This window comes from Periplaneta americana, chromosome 6 (assembly GCF_040183065.1).
Source record: "Periplaneta americana isolate PAMFEO1 chromosome 6, P.americana_PAMFEO1_priV1, whole genome shotgun sequence".
Lineage (NCBI taxonomy): Eukaryota > Metazoa > Arthropoda > Insecta > Blattodea > Blattidae > Periplaneta > Periplaneta americana.
In genome coordinates this window covers 159520526-159544169 of record NC_091122.1, presented here as the reverse complement: position 1 = coordinate 159544169, position 23644 = coordinate 159520526, and the positions used below count along the sequence as shown (strand labels likewise).

At 35.8% G+C, this 23644-nt stretch overlaps 1 protein-coding gene across 1 annotated transcript in view; it reads right to left on the bottom strand.

The window, feature by feature from the left end:
- Window positions 1-23644, bottom strand: part of LOC138701984 (uncharacterized) — a 95772-nt gene that overhangs the window by 27378 nt on the left and 44750 nt on the right. Inside the window, exon 2 of the mRNA XM_069829415.1 lies at window positions 11495-11590. The gene's annotated coding sequence lies outside the window, so the exon portion shown is untranslated. The remainder of the gene's footprint in view (window positions 1-11494; window positions 11591-23644) is intronic.

Genomic DNA, 23644 nt, shown 5'->3' with positions numbered 1-23644 from the left:
ATCTTGAAATGCGCGCCGTTGTTTTTAATAATATAACATTCCAAACAGGTTTTCACATCTTATCTTCTTAGCTGTTAATGTGGGCAACTGTTCTACGAACTTTTATGTTGATTTTCGAGTTCGTCATTTTTTTCCTGGTTATTATGTGCTTATTTAAGTTGTGTTAACTCTCGTTAAGTGGTTTTATATTTTATTTTATCCGCCTTAGCATTTATTTTATTATCGTAAATATTTTGTTTTATTATTATTATTATTATTATTAATGAATTAATTTGTATTACTATCTTTGTATCATCTTCGTCACGCTTATTCTATTATTATTATTGTTATTATTATTATTATTATTATTATTATTATTATTATTATTATTATTGTTACTATTATTTATATCAACATTATTATTGATCTCTGTAAAATTTATGTAGACTAATGGACTGTACCCGAGCACGAGCATATGCTCATTTCGGGTATCTATTCATATGTATTCATTTAAAATGTAAATTGTGAATAAATTTGAAATTTGAAATTCTTTTTTTTTTTAACATTAATTTACATTTTCTTTTTTGTTCATTTGAATTGATTAGGATGCCGATATTTTAAATCCAAGATTTGGACGGCTATCATTTCGATGATATTCTCTCTTTGTTTATTTTCTGTGGAAATCTCTGTTATCAGTTTGTGGGAAGGTTGAGACATAACTCATTAATAATTCCCTTTAAACAATAGTCTCTGTGTTTTGTGTTTACATACTATGAAAAAGCTACTATTAACAAATGTTACACTTATGAATGTTTATAACACGTTTTATTCTAATTTCATACTTCAGATGCCTTAGCCAAAAAGTTATTGCGAAAACTGTCGCGTTTTTCGAGACGAAACATTAATTTCGCGCCTTTGCCACCTGTGCTTTGTTTAAGTCAGCGTAGGGTTACCATCCTTCCGGCAAAAGGAGGACATGTTCTCTTTTTTGATCATTTTATCGTGTCCGGCAGGCATTTAAAAAAATTGAAATGTCCGGCATTCCGTATTTCAACTAGAATTAATATGAATATTGAATAATGTGCGATATTATGCATAGAATATCTAAACAAATGGTGAAAACCTGTGAAAGAATTTAACTGCTTTCAATAGTTGAAGCTGGAGCACATAAAAACATAAAATATGATGACCTATTGACATGCATTGAATTCTTACACTCTAAAAATGTCACTATTCATGATTCTAAGCTATTTTATCAATTTTATTCTGCAATGTACAAAGATATGCCAATCAAGTTAATTTTGACAAAGATTTAAGTTTAGATAAACAATGGTGCAAATTCTTCAATTCCAATAGTTCTGCGAGCACTGAAACTTTCTCAGAACTCTTAAAAATATGTCAATTCTATTTATTTATCCCAAGTCACAATGGAAGTGCTGAGAGAATAATTTCCCTAATATCTGCTCAATGGACAAAAGAACGAAATCGCATGCTAACGGAGACAGTCAGAGGTATCATCATGGTGAAATATAATTTCAAGGACATGTCCTGTGAACAGTTCCATAGTTATTTGTTACAGGCTATAAGTTTGTCTCTTCAGGCTCTTGTGCACAAAGTGGGCTCCACCGATAAGTAGGGTACAGATGTAATACTGATTCAGCAACTTGTGAGAAAACTGTCTAAGGTGAACCATTGTTTTTATCTTTAATTTTGCTCATACCGATTTTTAAAAAGTCCTCCTTTTTTCAGCAATGTCCTATTATTTTAGATTCCACGTCCTCCTATATAATTTCTTCTCATGGTCCGGCGTGCAATACGAAGATTCCATGAACTCGTTACATACTGGAGAAGATGGAGAAAGATGTCGCCTGTCAGATATGACGGTTCGTTGTTCTCGAGGTCATACAAGAAATCATCTCATGCGATAGTGTGAGTGAGAGGATTCATAGTATACAGCTGTACACTGCTCACTGTAGCTTTAACCCTGATGTCAACAAAACAAATTGCAATGCAATCTTCCACAAACGACAGCTACACATGTACTCCGGGACACTGGTATAACTTTCACTTGTCATGTGGCAAGATTTTCCTTCTAGGACAAGAAATCCTTTCCTTATAAATGTCTAATTTCTAATGGTATTTATAATCACTTCCGTTACCACTTACAATAACAAATCATCTTGCAGCGACCCGGATGACGCATTCAATATCTGTCTGTGTCCGTTATCTTTTATGAACTTTTGTTGCCATCCCTGCGGATAAGTTCACAGTTGGGATTTTTCTCGGAGTTCTTCTGTTTTCATAAATTAGGCATCTACAGTCTACATCATTCCGTCAACATTTCTCCATTCCGTAATCATTTCACAGCATTCCCTGAACGCCGACTGGCGGGTTGGCCTAGGAAGAAGGGGGTTACTTGCTCGAAAGCTGGGTACGCAGCGAACCTTAGTGTAGTCAGCCGGTGTGGGTTTGGGAATGCGCCTAGCTTGAGGATTACGCAATAAATCTTGAAAGGTCGCAGTGCTGAGTCATATTACCACCCCTTTCTGAAATTCCATTCCGTTACATTCCATTCCAACCCTTTGTTGAAACTTCTCTGATTTGTAAATCAGTTTTGAAAATATTGTGCATGTGATAAGGTGTAGTTCTATGTACAGATACGGAATTAAAATTTGGAGCGAGACTTGATAGGAGTCCACCTGTATGTAGGCAACAATTTCATATGACTGTCCACAAGTAGCATGTACATAGGAACTGTTGTTTATTGTATATGCACCGTGTGTTGTAAGCGAAATTTAATAAGAGGGCTCCAAATTTTATTTCCGTATCTGTACCTCTACTCTGCTTTATAGCGGTATAGGGATGTTTAATATGAATATGCATATTTTAAATCGTTTCCATCTAAATTTATTCGGCTTCTTATGCAGACTTGAAGAGTAAATTCAAAATGTGGCAACAGTGGTTGTTATGTCGAAACTTTCGCAACTGTACAGCAGATGGCGGTCATTAGGTTATGTCAACAAAGTTGTTATTAAGGTAGAGTTATAGAAAAAAATTGTAGCGTCTACACCAGGCAGAAATTAATCTTTTAAAATGTTCGTGTAATGAGAGACGATAAGTTTAGAGTTAAATTTAACACTTTTATACTTTTCAGCATTTCAAAATGAAACAACTAATTCATTACAGCTAAAATAATATATTGAAAGTAGACCATAATTTCTTAACTCCTTCAAAGGCTTTAATAATTTCGGAGGGTATTCATCTTAATGATTCAAAATGTACAGTATAATGTTTTGAAAACGTACTGTACATACGGAAAAAGAAATCGTGTGTCAGAACAAGGGAAAACGGACGCTTTCAAACGACGCAATGATGGCATTAGCCGCAAAATGGATGTTTCGTGTATTGTTTGAGTAACGCAACAGCTCTCAGTTTAATCAGTAATCATGTACAGTAGGGACTCGATCATCCGAACACTCGGTAAACCGAAGAAAGCAGTAGTCCGAAAGGGCTCGAGAGATCCCCTCCTCCCGCCCCTTACATATTGCATAATTGTCCGAACATGCAAACAGTTTAGTGAACTTTATCATCTGTTTCGTCACATTTCATACGAAAATTGTGGAAAAAATCTTTCTCCAGAGTTGGTGTCAGATAACGACGTCCCCAGTGTCCAGGATAAAAAGGTTAGTCTCAGTCCACTTTTATTCAAGATGGCACAAGACAACAAGGTCATCACTGAAGATGAGGCTCAAGAGTGGACATTTGGAGGCTTTGACGATTCGGTACAACACCAAGAAATTTTTATTTTGATGAGGAAATCGTGCAACGAGGAGGCCGAGGAGGAAGAAGACAATGATGACATGAACCTCACTACGAAAGTGTGTGCTTCGGAAGCAGTGAAAGCTTTGAACACAGCTCTTCAATGGGCTGAAGAAAACAGCAAAGAGAGTGGTAAAATTATGTTGCTGCGGCGTATGCGAGATTATGCTTTCGATAAAAATCTGAATAGCAAAGTTGGAAAAAAAAAAAAAAAAAAACAAAGAAAAAATGTAGTAAGGAAGTACATTATACATTAAGGAAGGTTTTGACATGTTTTGGAATACATATACGTATATATACATGAAATAAAAGTGTTTCTTTTTTCATCATAAACATTTTTTTCGTTAAAAAAAAACCGGTAATCCAAATGATTCGCTAATACAAACGATCCTTTCCCCAAACTGTTCGGATTATCACGTCCTTACTGTAATATGAAAAACCGAATAGAAGTGTTTATCATTCATTCTTCGATACACTCTTTTAACACATATAATCACGGAATAACTTTATGATATCTTTGCTTTGTTAACTTTTGCAATTTACCTGACTAATTTCGAAGTGATATCCTTCATTGTCCGAAGCTAATTTTATGATATCTTTACCACTTCGAAACTAATCAACCAGGTAAACTGCAAAAGTTAACACAACAAAGATATCATAAATTAGCTTAGGATAATGAAGGGTACTACTTCGAAACTAGTGAGCCTGGTAAATTGCAAAAGTTAACACAGTAAAGATATCATAAATTTAGTCAGCCAGGTAAATCGCAAAAGTTAACACAGTAAAGATATCATAAATTAGCTTAGGACAATGAAGGGTACCACTTCGAAACTAGTCGGCCAGGTAAATTGCAAAAGTTAACACAGTAAAGATATCATAAATGTATTCACAAGTGTTTACTTGTTACAGATCGTGAACTGTAAAAACTATTTATTACTGGTCTATGCTATAAAATCACAAGTGATCTTGCTATACTTGAAGAAATCCCCAGGCGTTAGTGAATATGAAACAGGTTTTACCAAGGGCTCGCTTTTTTGCTTCTCTTTTGTTTCTTCGGCTAGCGTATTTGGACAGTCTACTTGACGTTCGTGCTGGACTTCAAAAGCAGTGGAAGTAGAGGATCTGGTTTGGGCATTGATATGCCGCCGTTCAATAGTAATCTGTCCAGTTCGGTTAAAATAATATTATCGTTCCGATAGGGATTGTTTCTATAGGGGATTCTCAGAATGATATGGTTCTTAAAAGTCTTGCTTCCTTTTCCGAAACCAAATGAAATCCATTGATAGCTCTACAGTATATTGAAGGAGTCACATTTTACTCTTTAATTATGGAAAGTATGAAGAGAATGTATTGTGATGCCAAAAATATCAATCTCCAGATTTTCATGGAAATAACGCTTTCAGTATTCCTCATACAAGAAAAATGCTTTAGTACATGCCGTTTTTCTATCTGTCTATCTATCTGTATACAGCTATTTATCGTAAGCTATTGAACGGATTTTCTTTTCATATTCAGTATCTAACGTAAGAGCAAATTTATGCGAGAATTAGATACTTACTTACAAATGGCTTTTAAGCAACCCGGAAGTTCACTGCCGCCATCGGTCCCTATCCTGAGCAAGATTAATCCAGTCACCTACCATCATATCTCATCTCCCTCAAATCCATTTTAATATTATCCTCCCATCTACGTCTCAGCCTCCCCAAAGGTATTTTTTCCCTCCGGCTTCTCAACTAACATTCTAGAGCTATATATAATTTCTGGATTCACCCGTACGTGCTACATGCCCTGCCCATCTCAAACGTCTGATGTAATGTTTCTAATTATATTAGGTGAAGAATACAATGCATGCAGTTCTGCATTGTGTAATTTTCTCCATTTTCCTGTTACTTCATCCCTCTTAGCCCTAAATATTTTCCTAAGCATCTTATTGTCAACCACCATTAACCTCTGTTCCTCTCAAAGTGAGAGTCCAAGATTCACAACATACACAACCGGTAATATATTTGTTTTATAAATTCTAACTTTCAGCTTTTTTGAAAACAGACTGGATGACGAAAGTTCTCAACCGAATAATAACAGGCATTTCCCATATTTATTCTGCGTTTAAATTCTCTCTCGACTGTCATTTATATTTGTTACTGTTGCTCAAAAGATATTTTATTTTTTCCACCTTTTCGAAAGATAAATTTCCAATTTTTATGTTTCCATTTCGTACTATGTCCTGATAATCATATACTTTGTTTTGTTTTATTTTTTTGGATTTACTTCCAAATTTATCTCCTTACTTGCTTAAGTAAAATTTCCGTGTTTTCCCTAACCGTTTGTGCAAGAATTAGCTACACTGAACATACATCACTTTCAATAAAAACTGAACTCACACAATGATTCCATTCAATATTCAGTAGACGACTTCCTTCGTGATTCTTTATAGTATGATTGGTTGGTTATTTAACGAGGCTGTATCAACAAGGTTATTTAGCGTCGATGGGATTGGTGATAGCGAAATGAGGCCGAGTATTCGCTATAGATTACCTGACATTCGCCTTAGGGTTGGGGAAAACCTCGGGAAAAATCCAGCCAATTAATCAGCCCAAGCGGGAATAGTATCCAACCCACGTTCAAGCGCAACTCCGGATCGGCAGCTACACCGGTGGCTCTTATCATATGGATATCATATCTGTAGATGTAGTAACTAATGTTTTTGTCATTATGACAGTTATCTTTAAATAACTTCAAAACGATTAGAGATATCTGAAAACAGATTGCACCATTGTTTCCCCCCCCCCCCAGAAAATTTCACGTGGTTTTGAGTACTTAAATGACCCCTTTCCATTTAAAATTTCAAAGTTACATCTAAAATGGAAGCTTTTGAGATAGCTGAGGGCTAGAATCGAATGTCCCTGGTAGAGCATTTGGTCTTACAAATACTGGTAACACCTATGGTAATCGAAAATCAAGCATACGGAAGATTGTTTGGTTTTTAATATTCTTTAAGTTATATAACTTCTTTAACCCTAAATTTAATATCATGAAACATATTTAACATTCACAGTATCTGTTGATTTCTTTGCGTTTTACGTAATTACAAAATAGTAAAGAATGTTCATTCTTATAGAACAAAACTATTTCCATTAAAGATTCTTTTACATTTGATGTAAACTCAAAATAACATTATTACGAATACACATTCTCTAACTCAATCCCAACTTAAATTATTATCTTTGAAGAAATTAGAAATAAATTTAGAAAAAGAAATTAAGTTTAGAGTAATGTTAAGTAGGCCTAATGTATTGTTACGTACGTACAGTAATTTGATCGAAACGTATCTGATGAGACGTTTTTATTTACATTCTCCTCTCGCAAGTCTTGCGGAGTGGATGACTGGAGTCATACTCACCTCACTGAGGAGCAATGACCTCAAGTGCTTTTTGCAGCGTTACAACACGTTATGTTTCGCATTCTCAAAGCTATCGAAAGCATCAAAAAACTTATTTGACAAATGTGTAACACTTTTATTTGCATAGGAAATAGTGGACAACAGTGAACTCCAAAATGGTAATGTTAACATGTGGTTACGTGACAAGTAGAAAGTAGATAAGGTTTTATACAACAACAACACACAGTGCAAAAGTGAAATTAATAATTCGTAAGCTACCCCAGTTCACTTTGTAAAAAACCAAGTGATTAAAACAAGTGCTCTACAAATTGCTTCTTACACAACGATTCAGCATTTTAGTATTATGAAGTTTTATATAAAAACAAAGAGAGATCAGTTATAATCGCCCCATTAAAAGGCAAGACACAACAGAACTCAAAGACAGAATAACAAAAACGACCAAACAAGTGTTCTTTTATAAAAGTTTTTATATTGGTGTTATACTATAAGTTTTATATTGCATTTTAGAAATTGATTGATATTAAGTAAGCTTAGTATTACTATTAGCACTAATTACTAGTAGACACACAAGTACAAGCAACATCCATCAATGTATCACACACTTAATCACGAAAAGAAGTTCACAGAACACACACACCAATGGCTAGGTTTTCAATCATTTACAAATTGTTAATTGTTAATTTTAATTATAATGCATCTGAAGATGATACAAAAAGTGGTATCGAAAACGTTCATGTAAAAATCTTATTCATGTAAATGACTATTATAGTAGATAAGCATTGGCGGCTTAATAAAAGTGTTACACATTAAATTATAGCAACTTATCGGTAACAAAACAAAAATGAAATTGTTATTTGACAAAACTTGTTCACATTGACTTGATCTACTACCTCTGTGAATTAATTTAATAGGTTCCCTTCCACCATACATACATACATACATACATACATACATACATACATACATACTATACGTTAAACCATGTTGAAATCTGCATTATAGGCTTGCACTTCTATAATTCAGGTCCTTGTGGCCACTTGCATTAAAATTTGTAGGCTAGGTTTGTTCTTCTGAATAAAAAAATATTCGGAACATAAAATCATTTTAGGTTGGCTCGATTCCACACAATAAAACAGTCGCTTACACATACAGCACAAGACATTGCGCAAGCTTGAGATCGCACAGCTCTTCAACGTGTACAGTACATTACTGCATTTATTATCGCATTACGTTATCGTTAAATTCTAAACGCCCACAAGGTTGAATGCAAATGAACAATTCTCACTAATTCATTCATTGTTACAAATCAGTAAGCATGACTAGCTATCTACAGTATTTATGACATTAATTTATAGCTTCGTGATGTGATGACTTTGTTGACCTCAATTTGTTTTGCGTGATAACTAAGGTCGTGATATCTGTATATTTGTATTAGCCTGAGGTGAACATACGACGCCCCGGACAGAATGTAGTCGACGTGTTTCAAGTACAGGCAGCGGAAGCGAATTTGACACACGCCTAAGCAAGCACGTTCCGTGTTTTGTATACGATTATTGCGTGTTATAAAATCAAGACAATACAATTATTGTATAATAAGGGTTAATATCGGAAAGGTCCAAAATGGTGGTGAAGTTGAGAATAATTGTTGGAAATCATACTTAAAGTGTCACAAATGTGGTAAAACATGTCTGAAAATATGTTTTTTTTTTTTTTTTTTTTTTTTTAGTTCTGCATTACAGTTTTAGAATGCCGAAAACGTATATGGCGTACAATTTTGCTTTCTCTATATTTAAGTGTTACATCAATTTATTTATCACATATATTCCGTATCTTACTGTTCGCCTGGTTTCGGTTCCTGCTGCAATAAACAACAACATTCATTTTCAAAGTTTCAAATGAAAATGACCGCCGAGTGTCGGATAGTAAAACCTTATATGCGGTAAAACTGCGTTCAACATTTCTACATCACACAGTAGTAAAAAAAACTGGTGGTTTTTTTAGTAGGTTATTTTACGACGCTTTATCAACAGCTTAGGTTATTTAGCGTCTGAATGAGATGAAGGTGATAATGCCGCTGAAATGAGTCCGGGGTCCAACACCGAAAGTTACCCAGCATTTGAGCATTTGCTCATATTGAGTTGAGGGAAAACCCCGGAAAAAACCTCAACCAGGTAACTTGCCCCGACCGGGAATCGAACCCGGGCCACCTGGTTTCGCGGCTAGACGTGCTAACCGTTATTCCACAGGCGTGGACTGGTGGTTTCAATCCATTACGCAAAATTGCAAAAATTTTATCAGATGATAAGTGCGATTGTTATAAACTTGATGTAGAAATGAAATTGATAATATGAAATATTTTACATATGCGCCCTTGGTTTCAGCCGATGTTGAACGCAGTTTTTCCGCATACAAGGTTATACTATCCGACACTCGGCGATCATTTTTATTTGAAACTTTGAAAATGAATGTTGTTGTTTATTGCAGCAGGAACCGAAACCAGACGAACAACAGTAAGATACGGAATAGATGTGATAAATAAATGAATATAACAGTTAAATAAAGAGAATGCAAAATTGTACGCCATATACGTTTTCGGCATTCTAAAACTGTAATGAAAAACTGTAAATATATATTTAAAAAAAATATCTTTTCAGATTTACATTTTACCACATTTGTGACAATTTAAATATGATTTCCAACATTTATTCTCAACCTCACCAGCATTTTAGACCTTTCCGATATTAACCCTTGTATACAATGATTGTATTGTCTCGATTTTATAACTCGCAATAATCGTATAAAAAAACACGGAACGTGCTTGCTTAGGCGTGTATCAAATTCGCTTCCGTTGCCTGTACTTTTAACACCGACTACATTCTGTCCGGCGTTATATGTTCACCTCAGACTAATACAAATATACCTATGTCACGGCCCTAGTGATAACTATTATTTTAATGTGTTTAAACCGCTGTGTATATGGAACTATTTTTACTGCAGCTGTACTATTTATTATGTACGTGTATTTATCAAAAACGGGACTTGTCATCAATTTTGGGATATCCGATTAAGAGTGCTCCCATATTTTACATTTTCTTCTGAGAAAACTGTGAACTTTCCACCAATATGGTGTTACACTTCTTTGTTACATACAACATGAGCTATTCGCTCTGAAAACCTGCAGGGTTATTTCACTTCCACCCTGTGCAGGGTGTCTCGCAAATTTTTGGACATGTTGGAGCTCGTTCCATTTTTGATACTGAGTATGAGTAGTATTTATTTATTTAACCTGGTAGAGATAAGGCCGTCAGGCCTTCTCTGCCCCTCTACCAGGAGATTCCAACTATAATATGAAGAATAAAATTACAATTAGTATTAAATTTACAATTACAATTACAATAAAAATCAAAGTACGAAAAGATTACCTGACTAATGAAAGCTAGATAATTTATCATAGAAAAACAAAGCATATTTTATATTACACATTACAAATTAAACCTAGAATAAAAAAAAATGTATAGTGTTGAAATTACTGGATATTGAAATATTTTGTGATAGATTAAGAAAACTATTTACAAGAAATCAAATTTATTGTGTTAGTATATTGAGCATAGGTGTTGCCGGGTTATAATTAAGCTCCAGAATTAAACTGAATTGTAATTTTGGGAATAGTGGAAGTTCCCTTTGGGCCCATAATTTGCCTATATATTTAGTAATGGCGACTTGCTGGCGTGTTTTATAGGGTTGAAGTCTCATCATCTGGATAACTTTGTGTGTGGCGAGTTTTCCTCGAGCCCCTAATACTAATTTATTAATTTGGTACACCACTGATTGTATTTTCTTTTGCCATGTTTTAGGGAAGTCTGTGATACAAATATTTCCATATTCTAATTTTGATCGGATCAAATAGAGTGTGTGGAGATGTTTGGGGTACATACCCAGCTTTTCCGGCAAACATAGCGAAATAAATGGACGGTGCTTTGTAATTTAGTAGTCTACATAGTTTAATTGAGTGAGTTTTCCATGTAAGGTTGTGGTCTAATACTAAGCCAAGAAAAGTTGGGGATGGAACTGCTTTTATTGGATTGTTATGTATAGTGGTGGCAAAAAAAACGGACCGACGGAATAATCAAAGTCCCCGAAATGAGCCACTGTGCATGCCACACCCGCATTCATAAGATAGCGAGTAATCTATTGAAATTGTTGTAGTTTCGACTGCTGACGTAGCCCATTTCGAAAGCCATTAGAAAATAAGCTGGTAAAATTCATGTTCTGGGAATAATAAGTTAAATTAAGTACCTGAGCCATTCAATGAAGACGAAAACAGTAACCAGCTCCGTGGCTGTTGTTCAACTGCACAGGTTGTTTCGGGTCCAAGGAATATGCACCGACGCTCTGGAGTGAACAAGGCTCTGAAATCAGCTACAAGGGTCGGTCCGGTTTTTTGCCACTACTGTACAGTATATGGACTAGCAGTCAAACTAGGTAGACGTGTGATGAAATTTCCATGACGTAATAGTAGTATGAGGAAAGAAAAAATTTAATTAAATGCCATGTCAGTAATTTTGTTTCCACTTACGCGAACTAGCTCCCCGCGTGAGTCTTAAGGCTGGTTCACAATAAACCGGGAACGGAAACGACAACGAGAAGAGAACGGAAATATTGTTAAAATAAATGTATTTAAATGTGAGCATTCACAATTAACTGTTGTGAATGTTCACATTTCAATACATTTATTTTAACAATATTTTCGTTTTCGTTCTCGTTGTCGTTTCCATTCCCGGTTTATTGTGAACCAGCCTTTACCGAGCTACCCCTCGCAAGAGGAGGTCTTAGCCCTTCAGGGACAAATCGGCTATTCATTCATTCACTTTCATTTAGGAGGCCTTTCTACCGCAATCAATGTGTACGCACAAAAAATCGTAATATAAACAGGTACTTACTTTGAATGTTAGTTGCAGTAGATACGCGACAGTATGAAGAATTTAACACAGTTCGAACAAATCGTCCATTATCGTCACCACTAAGGAAATGAACTGATGTCAGTGACTGGTTTTTAAATACTGCTTCGAATATCACTTTCATGTCAAGTGGGAAGTTAAATGGAGATGCTCACATGTCTAAGAAATTCGTTACGTAGCTCATGTAACGACCTCCATGGACATTCACAGTGACACAGCAGATTTTATGGATCATCTACTGAAGATAATGTAGGGCTTACAAGAAGTACAACTCACTCTGCGTCTTGAAATGCTTTAATCATGACAATGATTACAAGAAAGATGTTGGTGTTAGAAGCGGAATTAAAGTAGAGAAGAGGAAGATGAATAGAAAGAAGACGAGTAGAAAAATGAGAAAGAGCTAAATGAGTGTTACAAAGCTAACATACACATTTGTTCTACGTTTTACGCATTTCTCAACACTTGTTTTCTTTTGTATCATATTGGTACTGATAACACTGTTTACAGTTCATTTACCTGAAACATTATTTAAAAAAGTGAAACCATTTAGTAAGCACCCAAATGAGAAAGTGAACTTTCGTTTTCTGGTATATAGTTAGTCGAACTGATAGAGAGTATCGATTTCTACATCGGCAAATTAAATTATGTTTTATTTAACGACGCTCGGAACTGCCGAGGTTATATCAGCGTCGCCTGTGTGTCGAAATTTTGTCCCGCAGGAGTTCTTTCACATGCCAATAAATCTACTGACACGAGCCTGTCGCATTTAAGCACATTTCAATGCCATCGACCTGGGCCGGGATCGAACCCGCAACCTTGGCCATAGAAGACCAGCGCTATACCAACTCGCAAACCAGGTCGACTCCAGAACATGAATTTTACCAGCATAGGCACAGAAGGCCAGCGCTATACCGACAGTGCCACCCAGGCCGACCTAACCTAACCAGGGTTGAAATCCTGAAGGGCCCAAGTGGAATTTGTGGTGGGAAATGACGGTGCTTGGTGGTAATCCCGTTTCCCCTGCCGGAATTCTGACACTCAACCATTAATCATTATAATGCGGTGCTTTGTAACGCCTAAGGCGGCAAAAAGGACGGTAGCTTCGGTGCGCTGTTCACAGATGAGAACGCTTGGGTGAAAGACGTAGGCTAAAGTAAAGTATTTGCCATTGCATAAAAAGAAGTCAATTTCTGGGTTGCACATACAAGTGAGACAACTGACTTCATTTAGGTAAAGATGATTTAATTAGATACAAGCTACGTAATTTTTTCCATTTTATACGGAGAAGAAGTCCAAAGGCTAGCACCGCAGTATCAAGCTTATTGAGCTTTACCATTCAAGGATCTATTAATTATTCTATTAAAATTAATCATATAACATGCGCATTATTCGCGGTCTCGTAGGTACTGAGTATGAACAAAATCCAATAGTTTAGGCTTTAGGAGAAGTTACTGTATAGCGACAGTCGTCATGCCCAGAAACTACTTTTTCTGTATCAGAAATGCTAAGAACATTTTCGCAAAAATCTCTAATTTTTTAGCATCACAATACTTTTTCTTTAAGTAAAAAGAATAATTATCTTAGCATAATTAATTTAACACAAATTTCTGTACTTACAGTAATTTGTGGAAATAACCAATGTGCTAGTTACGTACATCATAATAATATGTGATCAAGGATACTACTTACAAGATAACTTCTTTGGACGTCACTGATATCAAGCTAATTGATATAAAAATACACATACGCATAACACACCTTCACATATCGATCAGAGATAAGAATTGAAGATAATCTACAACAAACACTGGAAACTGTGTACTTATTATGAACCTAGTATTATGTTTATCGTTGTTTTGTCTTAATAATTACTTGTACCTTATACAATACAAATCTAAATCAAATGGACTTTAAAACCTTAATTCTGATAAGCGCTGTTGCCTGTTTTGGAGAACGAAATCATTTGGTATTTCCAACTCATCTCGGCTTAATTTATTACGCATTTTTAATATCGTATTTTCATATTATATACAGTAATATGTAGAGACTGGAATCTTAGCCACTACTCTTTGAAGTTAAGTGAGTACGGAGTTTCTGCAATGAGCCAAAGAACTTGACGAAGAGTAGTGGTGCGAGGTGCTGCACGATTAAAAGAGACTACTCCCGCATCAAGGACAACAAACACACACATAAAAGAATGATTTAAAGAGTAGGGAGAGTATGGCTGTGTTGTGTATTACAGAAAAATAAACATAGTCTTTGCTGTAAACTTTTTAATTTAAAATGTTACTGTTTCACAGGCACGACTCTTAATGAAATTTTTGAGCCCATATTACTACAATCTTTGATGTAAAATTTTGACTTTAAATGTTACTACTCTTAACATGTTTAAGCCTATATTACAGTAATCTTTGATATACATTTTTAACTTAAAATCTTGCTGTTTCATAGGTACCGCTCTTAATGCAATGTTTTACCCCATATTACGACAATCTTTGTTGTAAAATTGTTACTTGAAACATCGGTACAACTGTAACACAGGTACTGCCCTGAATGAAATGTTTAAACCTATGTTACAATAATCTTTGCCGTAAAATTTAACTTCGATACTGGTACTACTATAACACAGGTACTGTCCTTGTGTACACGTGTACTTTCCAACAAAATTGTCCTGAACTTTGTTGAAAGAAATGTTTGGATCTCTGCTAAATTCGTCCGCTGGCAATGAATTACTAGTCGAAGGTAGATCGTCAGACTCACTTCTTTCTATCAGTTTCAACTAATAATAATACTAATCCGTGGCGCTACAGCCTGTGAAGGGCCTAGACCGACCAGCCGGCTGCTGGCCTCAGGCTCACATGCCGAAGCAGAGGTGGACGATCATCCAACCAGAATGGAGGTATCGTGTGGTTAGCACAATGATCCTCCCAGCCGTTATAGCTGACTTTCGCAACCGGATTTCGCTACCTATCACGATGCTGGGTGGGCACCGGCCCCATACACTGGCCGAAATTTCATGAGAAAATTTCTTCTCCCATGAGGACTCGAACCAGCGCGCATTCCGTAACGCGAGTCCTAGACAGGATGTCTTAGACCACGACACCATGGCGCGGCACATTTATTTCAACTAGTAGTGCATAATATCATAAACATTGCTAAACTTACTGAAGTATATTGCGCTTGTTTAGGAGTAAGGAATCTGTTTTAGAGTGACCCTGTAATGCGCGTTACTTGCGTTTGTGAGCAGGGTATCTACTGAAGGTCACGTGACGTAATGTATGTCCCTGGACACTTATACTCATTCCAATGTTGTGGAACTAAAAAACCGGTGTTTAATCATACTCGTAAGTCGTACATACGAAACTTTGTTACAAATAAAATCCAAATATAGTTTTTCATTATATTATGTAATACTGATGTTTTTTTTCAGGGAAGGGTAATTTATTGGTCAATTTAAATTAATCAATTGGCTGTCATTCTGAAATGAGACCTCTCATCCTGTCTGTGATTTCCCCGTAGTTTCTCTAAGACAAAGGGGGCGAAAATTCACTCAAACGCAACCCGTAAGCAGCAGAGAAGGCTGGTCATTACTGATCAAGGAGGGAAGGAGATATAGAACTACAACCGAGAATGTTCTCTGTCAGTGGCGGATTTTTTAATTTTCCATAAATATATCATAATCCTGTATGTACAATATGTTACAAATAATTATCCAATGGCTAGAACTGTTCGCAGCTATTCTCTAAATCAACTCAACTAATATTAATAAATTTGTTTTGGATATTTTATTAATATTTCTCAGATTACAAAAATATTAATATGCTTTCATCTTATACAGGGACATCATTTTATTTTTACTTCAATTTTATTGTACCTGAGTTTTTGAATGTACTTCATTCCTACCCCTTCTACTAATGAAGTTCAACCGTCCTCCATACAGAACCAAGGCCGCATATAGTAAACAGTACTGAGTTAGTGAGTATAGTACGTTCCAGAAATATGTTCGCGTTTTCCAGTGACGAAAGAGCTTTCAATATTGAATCATTTTCGCACAGGTACTGTCCGTTTGCCTACGTCGTATCCCGATTTCCCCCACCTGCTTCTGCTCGTCCCTCTGTAAAAGCTGGGCTGTCTTAACTCTTTTCTGAAAACATTAATTTCTGTTAGGAATTGGAAGTTTACGTAATATTATACAACTTAAATAACTTAAATAAAAGGGCCTCGTTAAGTAATTAACTGTCACGTGATTTCCTCCCTTTCTACGATCCTGCGGCATAACCACTTGGACGGACAGTAGATAGCATGTCTGAGTAATTTTATCTGTGCGGGTCGGGCAGAAGTGAAGATTGAATTTACAGTACGTAAGGTACTCTCTTATAGAGTAGGTACAGAATTATTTCAACATGAGTTACTAGTAAGAAGGACGAAACTGGCAATTGGAATTAGATGCAATAGTCTATAGTGCGATAATATGCACAAAAGAACTGAAGCCTGTATCGAAATGAACGGCCATAATTTTCAAAAATGTGTTTAAATATCCATATTATGATTATTTTTCAATTTAACTTCATTCTCTATATTGTACGCTAATGTGCTGTAGACTGTAGGCCTATAATATACACTGCATAATGAATACGTTCGCATGGATAACTCAGTTCGTGAGTAAAAACACTTATTCTTAATATAGTACTGCATTTTGATTAAAGAAACACCTAATGAAAATTATCGAACTCAAAATCGCGATATTTCCTATTTTACGTAAATGGATGAACTACTTTTCTACCCTCCTATACCTAGTAAAGTGATTTGTTTGTATTTTACGCCAGTATCATCGAACTACAGTCGTGGAAGGGGGTAGCAAGCGGTGTTTCCGGTTCTCTGAAGCTATAGCCAGGTTAATATTAAAAATGTTAGTAAAAATAAAATGATGTCCCTGTATATGCTACACGTATTTATCATACACTACAAAACATTAATGTATATTAATATATTTTAGTCTCTCAAAATCAGTGACTGAAAATCGGGAGTTATGTTTTCTTAGCGAAGTAAAGTATTCATCTGTGGAAAAGCAGCAACTGTGATTTGTATGTAAAATTGCTGGAAAATAAAACGATAATATTAAAATGCTATATAACTCTATACGAATGGGAGTAAATGACTTTTAATGCCCCCAAAAATGAAAATGACAACAAATGAAAAAGAAACAACATAAAATTGCATATATTTTTTTGAATATCATAAAATGAATTACCGTATTAAAGGATATCGTTTAAAAGTTAAAGGAAAAATAATGACATTTCATCATCATCAGCCCCTAATGGTAACATATAATTGTCATCTTACTACCCGTTTCTACACACGTTACCGATGACGTCTTCATGAACGAATAGGTACATCATACACTGTACAATCGCCGTAGAAGAGCAGTCTGCCAATCTACATATGATCTGTATTCTGTGAATGTTATCAGTGGACCTTCACTACAGTTGTGTTGCGTGTTTATAATTTGTTCAGGCATCTTATATTGCATTACTGATTCGTTTAGTTATTTTGTAACAGGAAATGGGAAATGAACTGTGGATTGAATCAAATTTACTCAATTGTAATAGAATCAAATCAGTAATATATTTAGTTGATGCAGAAGTTTGTAGTGTTTTTTTTTTCTTTTTTGCTGTGACAAAAGTTTTTATTTGAGATGAATAGATGACAGAAATTAAGCAGCAATAGGCCTACATTTTCCTACATTATCTATCACTCTGCAAACGCTGAGGTAGTTCTTAAATTCCGCGTCGGAATAAATATGCTGGTTTGGAGTTGAAGTCGTCAAGTGTGTGAAGCATCTTCGTTGTCAAAGAAGTTCCTATGAAAATTGCTACATAAAAAACGAAAAAAGGGTGGAAATATGAGGGTGCAAGATCGGGAGAATATGGGGCATGTAGAATCACCTCCCAACCAAGATACTGGATATCTGCTTTCGTCATGTTAGCGGAGTGCAGGCGTGCATTATCATGTTGCAGACTTGATGCAGTCTTCCCGGTCGTTTCTCTTCAATTGCGGCTGCAAGACGTCTGAGTTGTTTGAAATAATTTTAAGCGGTTATGATTACATTCCAGGGAAGTAATTCGTAGTACACGATGCCTTACTTGTCCCACCAGATGCATAACATCATTTTCTGTGGATGGACACTAACTTTTGTACAGGGTTGTGTGTTGAAACGGCAGAACCATTTTCCTCTTTCTCAATTTTTTCGAGCCGTCTCCCCTGTCTTTGCTTTTCTATTAAACTCAAGCAGATGTCGTAGTGTTCTTTTTTTCCACTTGACACTTCATCTTCTTTTGCCCACAAATAGCACAAACTTTATTCGAATCCACAAAATTCAAGGCGTATTTAAAAGCACAACATTCCAAATACACCGAGAAAGTTGGCACAGACGGTAGCGTTGTGATTCGTATTCGAGAGGTCCCGGGTTCAAACCCCGTGGCCGGCCAATCATGGTTTTTCATAGTTTTCGTCAGTCACAAAGGCAAATGCCGGATTGGAAATTTACATACCATGACTCAGCACCAATACCATAAACATTAATCAAAATCTGAAATCAGTTAAATGAATATAAGCCATCTACAAAATACAACAGAAAACAGGAACTCAGCAATAATAACAACGGCCTACCGGATATACTCATAGATCTTAACACGGAATATGACCACAGTGTTAAAACGTGTATAAATAAACTTAAGAAAAAACATTCCAAATGACAAACGATAAACAATCTCCTAACAACGTAGTGTTGTGATCGAGCAAAAACGCTGCGAACTTATGTAGGCCTATCAACTTGATAATTTGTAATGTGTGAAATTGTCACATAGAAAAGTGTGGAGCAGAACTGTGGCAAACTATTGAAATTTTTCTAAAGATGAAATATTCTCCTATAGTTTATTTATTCTGAAAGAGGGATGGCAATTTACAGTGTACTGAAATGCTGTAGAGATTAAAAAGGGCAGGTGTCATTTTTCTCTTAGAAAAAGTCATAGAAAGAGCAGAAAAATCAGTTATTGTAGGCTAATTTATAATGGACTACCGGCATATAACATACTAAAATAATATTAATAATAATTACTAGCATTATAATTAAATCAGATATAATGCTTTTATTGTAGAGTGCTAAAAACTTAAAGGAATCCTGTTCGATTACAATCAGTTGCACTGTTGCTTCAAATATGTAATATCGCCAGCGCCTGAAACAGCAGCCTTAATACTTTGATAACAGCGTATTCATGGTATCAGCAAATACACGTATCGGTAACTGTATGGTTGCGAACTTTTGTTTTCAAGTTAATTAAAAAAAATACACGTTCGCGTGTAGCGTATCAATAAGGAAGGACCAGTAATCGTGTAATAAGCGATAATCAAAGGGCATTATCTTACATCGTAAGAAATTCAGAACTTCAGTACAAAACCGTACCATACGAGTTGGCAACACTGATTGCGACACAAACTATTTACACAATGCTTTCAGCCCCGTAACTCGTCTCGCGTCCCGCAGTCACCTAAGTCCTCATGTACACTGAAGTTCAAAGGTATCCGACCTACGATTTTATGATCGTGTAAGCGAACTTTCCAACCACGGGATAAGTCAGAACAAAAGATATTACAAATTGACAAACTTTGAAAGAGTCCCGCTAGTTTTCAATAGGTGGTGGTAGACCACCACTATTGGCAGCCGTGAAAAACTGTCACGAAAAATGATTATGTAGATTAAGCATAAATTATTCTTCTAATAGACAATATCAGCGGTTTCCAAACTCAATGTTATTTTACAATCAATAGAGTGGGATGAAAAATTGAATTCTATAACACGGGTATATTTGTCTACGACTGGCAACATTAACTATTATCTTCGTCTTCTATTCATAGAAGTAATAACTAAAGAATCCATATTTACACCAACAAATTATCGATCACAATGGATTAGTAACGTCAGATACCTATGAACGTCAGTGTACACTGGCGTTGAAAGATACCTGACCCTTACTAATCGATAGTGATCGATAATTTGTTCGTGTGAGTGTGGCTCGCAGTTATTTAGTAAGTGTATGGTGTGGGTTCTTTAGTTATTACATCTATGAATAAATGGCGAAGATAAGTCAGTGTCGCCAATCATACATAACTATACCCGCATTACAGAATTGAAATTTCATCCCTTTATGATTGTAAAAAGTACTAAATTTAGCGGGAAACCGCTGAAACTGTCAATTTTGAGAATAATTTATACTTCATCTACATCATAATTTTCCCAACACATTTTTATCTTTAGTAATGTCACGAGAGATCTGAGATCTGCCGATAAATCCACGAGCGAAGCGAGGTTACGTTAGACCTACCTGTGGAAGCAGGACCAATGTCAGCTGTGCCTTGTTTCGACCGTTACTTACAATGAGTGCTACACGAAAGCATTTTTTATAGCTCGACAAACGCATTCTCGCTGTAGTGTGTAACGGAACTAAAGCTGCATCTACACAGTTCAATATTCCAATCGCGTATGCGTGCAATCTGGGAAGAATAGAACCAAGTTTAAAAGGTACGTTCAATTAAGATGCATAAATATTTTGTGTCTACATGGTGCACAGTTTTGAACGTGGTCTTCACTGCGTAAATATATTAATTAATATTAAATATCAATCTTGCATTCATTGCTTTAAAGTTGAAAGAAAAGTTTAACCGTGTAGTTGCATCTTAATGCATTCATGATCATCAATTTACGGGGAAACAGTTGGCGACAACGACTAAACAAAAGAACGACCATGCGATAAATTGATAGCGACAAATCTAGCTGCAGAAATTATCGCAAAGTGTGACTGTGATTGGTTGAAATTCAAAATTTCATTACACTTCATTGGTCGAAAATGGAATGACGTCATATAAACGAAACAGTCCGCTATAATAATAGTATCATGTATTGAGAACAAGTGGAACTATTTAAAAGTTCGTCACGTGTTATATCTTTGATTCTGACTTATCCAGTGGTTAGAAAGCTCGCTTACACGATCAGAAAATTTTAGAACAGATATCTTTGAACGCCAGTGTACTACCCGGCAAAACTAACTTCCGACTTGACCTTGCAGGTCAGGGCGCTGCAGTCGATCACGTGCCCGTTTACGTTACGATACGATGACGTCGCAGAGTTGTTGTTGCCGGATAGTAAACATCGGCAGTGGCGGCCTCACTCTGAACAGTAAGCTCCCCTGACACGGATAGTAGTAACATTAATTTTACTTCGCTTTTCTGACATTCTCTGTCAGCAGTTCGGCAGCGAGAGCATCATAGAAATTCATTGTAAGTTATGTTCGGTGCTTAGTGCTACTGTATGAATGCAGCCATTATTGTTTTCTTTCTTTGGGGTATAAGCATCCTTCGAATCAAGAAATTATTCATATTTTATAAATATTACTATCGATATTTTATGCTTAAGTAATATGCGACACACTGACTTATTACTTACTTATTGGCTTTTGGAACCCGGAGGTTCATTGCCGCCCTCACATAAGCCCGCCATTGATCCCTATCCTGAGCAAGATTAATCCAGTCTCTACCATCATATCCCACCTCCCTCAAACCCATTTTAATATTATCTTCCCATCTACGTCTCGGCCTCCCCAAAGGTCTTTTTCCCGCCGGCCTCCCAACTAACACTCTATATGCATTTCTGGATTAGCCCATACGTGCTACATGCCCTGCCCATCTCAAGCGTCTGGATTTAATGTTCCTAATTATGTCAGGTGAAGAATACAATGCATGTAATTCTGCGTTGTGTAACTTTCTCCATTCTCCTGTAACTTCATCCCTCTTAGCCCCAAATATTTTGCTAAGAACCTTATTCTCAAACACCCTTAACCTATGTTCCTCTCTCAAAGTGAGAGTCCAAGCTTCACAACCATATAGAACAGCCGGTAATATAACTGTTTTATAAATTCTAACTTTCAGATTTTTTGACAGCAAACTAGATGACAAAAGCTTCTCAACCGAATAATAACAGGCATTTCCCATATTTATTCTGCGTTTAATTTCCTCCTGAGTGTCATTTATATTTGTTACTGTTGCTCCAAGATATTTGAATTTTTCCACCTCTTCGAAGGCTAAATCTCCAATTTTTATATTTCCATTTCGTACAATATTCTGGTCACGGGACATAATCATATACTTAGTCTTTTCGGGATTTACTTCTAATCCTATCGCTTTACTTGCTTCAAGTAGAATTTCCGTGTTTTCCCTAATCGTTTGTGGATTTTCTCCTAACATATTCACGTCATCCGCATAGACAAGAAGCTGATGTAACCCGTTCAATTCCAAACCCTCTGTGTTATCCTGAACTTTCCTAATGGCATATTCTAGAACACTGACTTATTATATAAAATAAATTTTAACACTTTCAAATCATTAGTTTCGGTCTTTAGTCGTAGGCCTATGCACAGTAGAGTTTATATTTCTGTATATTGCTCAGTCGAACAACCCGGAAAACTGTTCTAGCTCACAATCTATTTGCGAAAATGTTATTTTTGGAAATGTTTGGAAATTTGCATTTGAGATGAACCGGACCAGACGGAGCAGTTCCACAAAAAATAATAATATTTTTCTCATCGTTATGCTGCACATGTCCCTTTTGCCTCTTAAAGATGGGTAAAGGTGGAGTGCCTTCCCGTTAGCGATTGATCTTATCTTGGGTAAAGTCCGATAACCTCACTCGGAAACTGAAGCTGTTCCAGAATATAGGTCTATAATTTTCCGTCACACTTTCTAAAGGCTTCTGGTTGATATGGGTTACAAACAAATAGATGGTAACAAAAGTAGGCCTATATATTTATTACAAATCTAATATTATTTTTATAAAATTATTGTATTTCGTGTGCTTCATTTCCGCGTAAAGGCTGGTTCACAATAAACCGGAAACGAGAACGGAAATATTGTTAAAATAAATGTATTTAAATGTGAGCATTCACAACTAACTATTGTGAATGCTCGTATTTAAATGTATTTATTTTAACATTATTTCCGTTCCCGTTCTCGTTATCGTTTCCATTCTCGGTTTATTGTAAACCAGCCTTAAGTTGACTCTGAACAAAATCCGCCTAATCGTTTAGGAAAAATCGCTGTTTACAGAAAGACAAACAGACAGAGACAGGTAGAATGACCAAACCACTTTTTAGTAGTGTTGTTGATCGATCAAAATATTTAATCGATTAATCGATTTTTGATCGAGTTGAAAAATGTTTTAATATACTGTAATACACAATTATTGTTAAATTTAACTTGTGTTCGGTGATAAGCATAAATATTAAATGTTGTATATCTGTATATATTATATCGTTATATTACGAAACAACTATTTTAATTACTTACTAACATATTTATTATGAGGCTTATAATTTATTGTGTCCATTTCTCCACGAATTTTTGAGAGAAACATAAATAACAAAAAGTATGAAGACTCACC